Raw genomic sequence first — 9228 nt, 5'->3', positions numbered from 1 at the left:
TCATGTAATTGCAGATTTCCAGCACTAAAGTATGCAGGAAATGCTTGATATTTTTTTTAGCATGATGACACAAATACTGTTTTTCCAGTGCTGTCACTTTATTCTGGCCAAAACTTTTCCCAATGATTCCATAACTTACTCCAGATGGTGATTTGTTTGCTGCAAAAGAACTCTACAGCCCCTCCCCACTGCCTCACCGGAACTCCCACTGGTACGTATCAAACCGAGGTGCTGTTATGTATGCACCGACAATGGAAAAGTGATGACAACCATGTTTAAAATTGTTCCATTATTATATCCTATTCAGCAAAAGTATGTCTAATAACTGCTACAGAAAAGCTGTCTGGGTTTCAGTGCCACATCTTGATTTACTGCAGTTATGTATTGACTTCCTACAGACTGAAAGTACTTTTTTCTGACGATTATTCCTGTGCTCTGAAATAACGTAAACATCTCCTTTAATCTTTGCTTTCATTCTAGGTTGGTGATATGTGAACTATCCAGCTACAAGCAACACAATTTATTTTACCTGTTGCAAAGTAAGACTCCAAACCAGACATTTTGGTAAGAATTTTTGTCATGTTTTTAAGCTAGTGACATACTCTAGCCACGTTCAGTGTTCAGAATCTCCCAAATGTTGCATTCATTTAACGTTTGTAACTTCGTAGCTCGTGATGGTAACACTGTACATTGCTGTAGAATCTTCTTTTAATTACTGTGTCATCCTTGCTGAACTTGTGGGTGGCTGTTTGCTATTTTTCAAAGTGTAGTGTGACTATGGAGTATGCTTTTCATTACTGTATCATCCTGACCTTCATACGTGCATCTGTTTAATTTTGTTTTTTAAGTGCAGTGAATGGTTTGAGAAGCACTTCTAACCAAAACATTCTGATATGATTATTTAGTGAAACTGGATTATCACTGTTTGATTTCCTGTGGATTACAAACAGTTTCAGTCCTGGCAATATTCTAGTTCCATTATTGTCATGTTACTAGCCCCTCTACTCATCACTCATTAGACCCATCATAGAGTACAATGCCCCATTTGGGATGTACCTCACAAGACACTTCCAACAGCTGGAAAGTACCTCACCAAGACTGGTCTCAAACATATGTCCTATGCAGCCCGACTGAAAAAACTCTGGCTGTATTCAGTGGCATATCACTTACTCCGAGGTTATCTCTGCCTGACTTACAGAGTCATGTCCAACTCCGAATTGATGGACATGCTCCACCTAAAGAAATCCAAGTCACTGCGAGCCATGCGCTCTAGTGAGCTAAACCTTGCCACAACAACAAATAGAACATGCTGGAGGGATAGATTCCTGTCACAGAGACTCCCCATGCTTTGGAACAAAATTCCAAATTACATCAGGCAGAGCCCCTCACTAACACTCTTCAGGGAGAAACCTTGACGAGTGGATGGGTAACAGAAAATACACCCTTGTGATCATTTCATTGGCTCTGCTTGACAGAGGATCAGTTAATTAATCAATGGGGCGGCGAAAGCCGACACACTCTGGCTAGGCTTATAAATGCCCTCGGACAGATAGCCTAGTACATACCTATGAACCTATGAACTTACCTTGCAAAAATCTAGAGGATATTTATATATATCACGTGAAAAATTAAATGGAATATTACAGTTAATATACTTTGTAAAAATATGCTAAATAATTACGCAATTTAATGTAGTTTATCTGCAGGCTGTGAGGTCATTTTAGAACAGTTTAAGGCTTTGAAAGATGGTTTCACTTTCATGTTTAAGGTACTGCTTCATGGGGTGATTTGCTAGCCAGGCTTGAAATTGCCTTGGCAGGCATTTTACACAGCAGCATAACAGGAGACATGATGTAATGCTCTTACTGTCTAATGTCTCCAGATTATTCAAAAACAAACAGTGCAGCTATTACAAGGTATGTGAATACATGATAAACAACTCGAGAGTGATCTGTCCCCCAAGATTCAAAAAGATGTTATTTTGATGTATTCAATTGAAAAAAGGGACACCTTGAGTGATATTGTTCCTGTGCAAGGACTAAAAAAGGACTTCTAACACTAAAATGGAGTCTCAGATAGCAGAACAATACCGAAACAAGCCTGGTATGTTTGTTCATTGTTGGGACAGTCAGCAGCTAGTTGTACAGTGTACCAAGGAAAGAACTACAGATAGCCTTGCTATGTATGGAAAATCCAAAATCAGCCTGAAGACATGAACATTTGGGCGGAACAGCCACCCTGGCCTCCTTGCACTAATTATAACATTCATTTATTCCAAAGGGCAGTGACCTCACTGTTGGTGTACTTTCAGTGGTACAGAGGGCTTTGCTTCCCTCCTTGTACTTCTTTTTTCAGGTCTTTGGTTTTATCCCCCCCCCCCAATAGCACTAAAACTATCGGGTACATCTTCAGTGTCTCCCTGCCCCTCCCCCCCCGGCCAAAGCGTCTGGAGTGACCTCTTGGACACCACAGCAGGGCCATCTCCTCTGTCTACTAAAACTGACAAGAGAAAAGATGGATTAGCTGTGGATGTGGTGCCTTTCTTGGTATAACACTGGGAACTTTTGTTTTATTTTTATTAAGACCTTAATGCTTCCACGTGTGTCACCAAGCTGGGTACTGCTATGCTGTGGCATTGATGCCAGTGTCTTACACAGCACTCCTACTGTGGCTACAGAGTACAGACTAGAGCTGTGTTTGGGTGTACTCTGCACCAAGCTTGATCTTGTGATGTTGATGCCATCTCTCCAGCTTCTACCAGGAGTCACCAGCACTGTGGATTGAGCTTCTTCTCATGACAGGCAAGCTGGCATCAGATACTTGCTCTGATGTTGGGATTTTCACTGCATCCGTCAGTCAGAGACTTTAATTCACACATAGTCTGTTTGAAAAATTCCACTTTGAGGAACAGTACCATACTCTTTCCAGAGGCATCTTTTCAGGAAGGATTATGAGTGGATGCTGCTTTAAGGAAAAATACGGGGCTGTGTACGGGGCTATATAGCACGAGTCATACAATGAGAGGCTGAAAGGCATCATTGTGTATTTTTCTAATATACAAAGGGGGAATATACTGGAAACATATAAATATTTTAAAGTGTTACTTTCCAAAGGAAAAATGGGGTAGTGAGTTGCAACAAGAAAAACACCTTGAGGTTTTTATTTGGATATTGTTTCTTCTGACAAAACACAAGTACTTTAGTTGTACTAATTAAAGCACCGTGTTTCAGATATTCTGCTTTTCTCTAAATCCCTCAAAGAAAGGAGAAAGGTAAATACCTTTTGTGTAAATAAAACAGTATTCGCCTTTTCTCTGACTAATCATGATTGCAGAGATGATTATATCAAATAGCAGAAAGGGATGTAGGGGGTTGCATCTGCATAAAATACTAATTCCAAACAAGTGTCTGTTATTGATCTTCTGGTGCAGAATGTTTGACATTTTTGGGGAGATCCTTCGGCTTTAGTAGAAAGAACAATCAAGTGTAAAGTATATACCACAGTGCAATGGAAGCACAGAAACCCTTCCTTATGGGCGTGGTAACACAAAAAATGCAGAACTGAAGAGTAGATGACATACACCACACACACACACGCACGCGTGCACACACACACACACACACACACACACACACACACACACACACACACACACACACACACACACACACACACACACACACACACACACACACAGACACACACACACACACACACACACACACACACAGACACACCCTCACACACACACACACACACACACACACACACACACACACACACACACACACACACACACACACACGGCAGGAGATGCATTCTTTGTAAAATGCATGCAGAATAAGAGGGTCTCAAGTTCCCATACTCATCCATGCATGCACATGCAGGCATACACACATAAACATAAAATAAATACAGAGAAAAACACATAAACACACAGATGCAGACACACACACACACACACACACACACACACACATAAACACAAATATGCAAGCACCTAAACACACAGACACAGATTTGTGTGCATACACACAAACACACACACACAAACACACAGACACACACACACACATATATATGCAAACACAAAAATACATACAAATACATATAAACACACTGATATAGACACACACACACACACACACACACACACACACACACACACATATGCAAACACCCAAGCACACATACACAGATTTGTGTGCACACAAACCCACATGCACAAAAATACATACAAACACACATAAATACAGATATAAGGTTAGTTTGCTTTTTATTTGTTGTATTTTGTATTACTTTATTGCCGTTTTCTATTTTGTATACTGTGATTTGTTTTCTTTACACTGTAGTTTACTTGTATTCTGCTTTTAACTGTATATTAAAACTTGAAAAGAGACCACAGCTCTGTCTCTTGTGAGTCAGACATAAATTAGAACAAGTCAATTAAGGAGTCACACATAAGTTACAACAGGTCAATTAAGGTTAGTCATCTGTGAACTGAGGGAGGGAGCTAGGAACTAAACCTTCTATTTAAGGGGTAAACTAAAACATTTCAGAGCTTTACTGGAAATGCTCACCCAGATTCTGCTACAGTTTGCTGTGAGGGAAAGGTTACTTTGCTTTTTATTTGTTGTATTTTGTATTAGTTTATTGCCTTTTTCTGTTTTGTACACTGTGATTTGTTTTCTTTACACTGCGTTTTACTTGTATTCTGCTTTTAACTGCATATTAAAACTTGAAAAGAGACCACAGTTCTGTCTCTTGTGAGCTAGACATAAATTTTTCCCACATGGTTACTGTTGTGTTCTTAAACACTACTGTCTTTCTAGTTGCCTGCCCCTTATGTGAATATAACCATATTTCTTATTTCCTCTCTGCTTTTACTGGCTGGTGTGAGTAAGCAGAAAATTACCATTTTGTGAAATCACTCCCCTTCAACTATTTAAATTTATTGGCCATCCTGCTGTATTCCATAGTACCAGAATACAAAAGTGACCACCCCTTTCGATCTATCTTGCTGTTTAAAAAAAAATAGTAACTCTCCACTAAAACTTAACTATTTAGACAGGTAAAAATTAAGTTACCTACTTTCCCATCTAACTCCTCTAGTGCACACTGCAGTGTTTAGGATAAACCATTTTTTTCATCTTGCCTCTAAGTATCTATTGCAAGACCACCAGTTATTGGAGAGCCCACATTCTGCCTCTCAATACTAATCTTGGGATTAGTGCTTCTGTTTTCTCCTGGTAAGAGAAGGAGTGCAGTTACATTATTTCCTGGGGACTGCTGATCAACAGAAAGTTTAATAACTGCTTTATAGATGACAGCTTGGAATTTGTACTTATATTCTGATCCTGGTGAGAGTATGAGCAGAGTGCTTTGATTCCTGACTGTTTCTGGTTGGAGAGTGAGTGTCTGTGCTTAACTAACCTGATTGGTCTGGTTGCTATTTGAGGCATCTACCAAAAAAAGGCTACAAGCCTGCAGACCCTTGCATCATCTGGGGCAAGACTGTGGATCACCAAACAGGCCATGGCCAGCTTCTCTTCTTGGGATTGGTGATAACAATTTTACCTCTAGTGAGAGAAGAAGCAAAGGAGTATTGTATCCCAACAGAGTGAAGCTGTGCTGAGACCAACATTAGTAGTAGCCAGGCAGTAGCCATTCATGTAACTCCTCTCTTTTCATCATTCTTCACAAGCTAATTCTTTATTTTCAGTAAGTACTGCTTGATTTCTTTCTAACTTCAGAATATCTGCCTAAATACTTCATCCTTAATTTTTTAGGGTCTACGTATTAGTTTCCCCTCAAGTGCTTGGCAGTGCTCTGTACAGATTCAGACACCTTGAGTGATATTTTTCCTGTGCAAGGACTATATAAGGAAACAGCTCCAGTACTTAGTAATAATGACCATCCCTCCTGGCATGCCTAAAGGTCAGTTCCCTGTGCTTTCTCCTATTAACCTGGTGAACTTGGGCATTTTGAGGCAGTGTAGCAACTGCCTCATGTACACAGACATCCCTCTCCTCTTACCTCTCAACACTCAGACTTGTGAGAGATGCACTTATATATCCAAATTGGAAGCCATGCACTCTCAAGCCAAGACCGCAATAACTGGTCAAGAGGAGAAGGTCAACACCTGTACCACATCACATGCAACACATAGCCCTCCAGAACACCCACCAACACAGCTCACACATAAAAACACAAACCACACACCCACCTTTGTTGAGGCTCTCAATAGAAATCTATCCAAACAGAAGAGACCTCCAAGGCAGAAATGCACTCAACCACCACAACACAGCACAAACCACAAGACACATAGCTCACTTACACAGTGTGCCCCTCAACCTAAACTCTTAAGGCAAAACAGCTTCCCCAATACACTAATCATAGGTGACTCAATAGTGGGGCACACTGATGTCCCACTCACTAGGTTGAATAAGGAGAAGGTAACAGTCAGCTGTCTATCAGGTGCCAGAATTCGACACATAACACATGCACTCAGGTCACTTCACAACAAGTACAAGTATGACACTGTAACTGCCCATGTGGGTTTGAATGACCTGAGATACACCTCCCTGGACTACAAGAAAAGAGACATGGAGTAGCTCTCAGATTATGTGGCCCAGGCAGGTATGACCCTAGCCCTGAGCAGCATCCTACCATCGCCCAGAATGATATCGCAGTACAAGCAGAAAATGATTGACTTCAACAATTGGCTAAGTTTCTGGTGTCATTCTAAGGGGATCCAATATCTGTCTGCTTGGGATGACATGATTGACAGAACTCAGTGCTTTGCCAGAGATGGCCTGCATCTGTCACCGCTGGGTTTCTGGATACTGGCTAAGGCTCTTGCCACCCCTATAGTACCTTTTTTTAGGCAATATTCCAAAGACCAAATTACCATGGTAACAGCTATAAATAAATGCAGTCTGAGTGTCATGCTGCTCAATGCTAGAAGTCTAAATCTCAAGATGCACTTGCTCCAAGCACTCCTCAAAATGGAGGACATTGACATTTGTGCTGTAATGGAGACCTGGTTTAAAGCAGCAGAAAGGACCCCTGCGCTACCAGGCTATAACTCATTCCACACCTTTCGGCCCCAGAACATGGACTGAAGCTCCAAAGGTGGTGGTGTCTCCATATTCATAAAGGATATGCACACTTCCAGACTAGTAGCCCAGCATAATGCATCTGAGATACTTCAGGTACAACTAACACTGGGTAAGATGGCGATTCAGGTCGTAGCCTGTTATAGGTCTCCAACCATGTCCCAAGATTCTCACTCCACGTTCCTAAGCACCTAGGAAACTATTAGGGTCCAACCCAACACTCTCATACTAGGTAACATTAACTACCCTTCATCAACTGTTAAAACTACTCATGCACCAATACGCTGATCCACTCCTTCCTGGAACTGATCAATTCCAGTGCTTTGGAATGCTCATTCTTACCCCCACTAGAGGAAGCAACATCCTTGACCTGGTTATTACTAACATGGGTAACCATTGCTCTACACCAATAGTCAATTCCTCCCTGGTTAGATCCAACCACAAACTAATCACCATGGAAATCCACATCTCACCCACACCCGCCACAAAGGTAACCCCCATGAAAAGCTTCTCCAAAGCTGACTTTGGACTCCTAAAAACAGAGGTGGCTAACTTCACGGCACCCATGTCAATGGAAAATAGATGCATGCCTGCCAAATCATACACCAATGCACTGTATGAACACATACATAAATGCATGGAACTAGCCATACCCAACAGAATCAAGACGCTCTCCTCCAAAAAAAGTAAGCCAATCTGGTGGTCCCCTGCCATTAATAAACTCTACAATAGAAAGAAGAAACTGTTGCAGAAAAAGGTGAAGTCCCAAGACTGGAAAAGCTCCCTTATTAGCCTCAAGAAAAATCTGAGATCCCTCATCAAAACCTCTAAATCCAGCTATGAAGGCAGAATTGCGGCAGACACTAAAAACAACCACAAAGCCTTCTATAGTTATATCAAGAATCTCCATGGCAATACCCAGGTTTGCTCTGAGTTACTGCACAGTGGTACCTCCTATACTGAGCCAACAGATATTGCCAATATAGTGGCTGACAGATTCAGTGCCAACTTTACCCCCCCCCCCAAAGGACCAATCACAATACTGGAGGAATGCCAGGTACTCAACATTACTGCAGCACAGGTTAAAGCTGCATTGTCCAAGGCCAATAATACAGCTTCCATGGGACCCGACAATGTCCCTGGATGTGTTCTACATGAACTACAAAGTAAACTGGCACCACATCTGTGTGCCCTGTTCATTCACAGCCTCACCTCAGACTTTGTCCCTACCAAATGGCACACTGCTGCATAAAGGGGGAGCGACTACAGATCCAGGGAATTATCTCCCCATTAGCCTGATGAGTCTGATATGTAAGTCTATGGAGCACATCATCATGGACCTAATTAACAAGGATATAGGGAATCTCCAAACTCTAGATCCCATTCAATTTGGTTTTGTGAAAGGTAGATCATGCCTGCTCAACCTGGTTGACTTCTTTGAGTCAGTCACCAGAGCTGTGGATGAGGGCAAGGCCATTCATACAGCCTACCTTGATTTGGCCAAGGCCTTTGATACCATTCCCCACTATTGTTTATTGATAAACTCACCAAACTAGTCATTAATCGCTATATCACTAGGTGGGTTGCAAAGTGGCTCACAGACAGAACCCACAGTGTGAAAGTAGCGGACTACAAATCAGACTGTCAACCAGTCACGAGTGGAGTCCCACAGGGATCGGTCCTGGATCCTCTCTTGTTTGGCATCTACTTTCCAGAAGTCCAGGCTAACATAGAGGGACCCTGGCTGACAAAGTTCACAGACGACTGCAAGCTGGGAGCCATTATTAACTCCCCAAGTGATGTAGACATCCTACGGAAAGGCTTCACTGAGACCAGTGACTGGTGTCAAAAGCAAGGCCTTAAGTTTAATGCCGAAAAATGCATCATCATCTCCTTTGGGAAAAACTCAGTTCTCACTAATTACCACATTAATGGGAGCCCACTGAACATTGAAGGCGTTATAAGAGGTCTGGGGACACAGGTTGACAGCAACCTCTCCTTCGACCACCACATTGGCACTGTGGTCAGAAAGTCCTTCTACGTGGCACATCTCATTACCAAGGGTTTTGCATCCAGGATTAAAGAGGTCATCATCTCTCTCTACTCTTCC

The 9228-nt window shown here is 41.9% G+C and overlaps 1 protein-coding gene across 1 annotated transcript in view; it reads left to right on the top strand.

Moving 5' to 3' along the window:
- The first annotated feature begins 225 nt into the window (after positions 1–225).
- B3GNT4 (UDP-GlcNAc:betaGal beta-1,3-N-acetylglucosaminyltransferase 4) overlaps positions 226–9228 on the top strand; it is a 1341192-nt gene continuing 1332189 nt past the window's right edge. Inside the window, exons 1-2 of the mRNA XM_044068596.1 lie at positions 226–376; positions 481–564. The gene's annotated coding sequence lies outside the window, so the exon portion shown is untranslated. The remainder of the gene's footprint in view (positions 377–480; positions 565–9228) is intronic.

Source organism: Protopterus annectens, chromosome 4.part0, assembly GCF_019279795.1.
Source record: "Protopterus annectens isolate FY-2018-M chromosome 4.part0, PAN1.0, whole genome shotgun sequence".
Classification (NCBI taxonomy): Eukaryota; Metazoa; Chordata; order Ceratodontiformes; family Protopteridae; genus Protopterus; species Protopterus annectens.
This window is presented reverse-complemented; position numbering and strand designations above follow the sequence as displayed.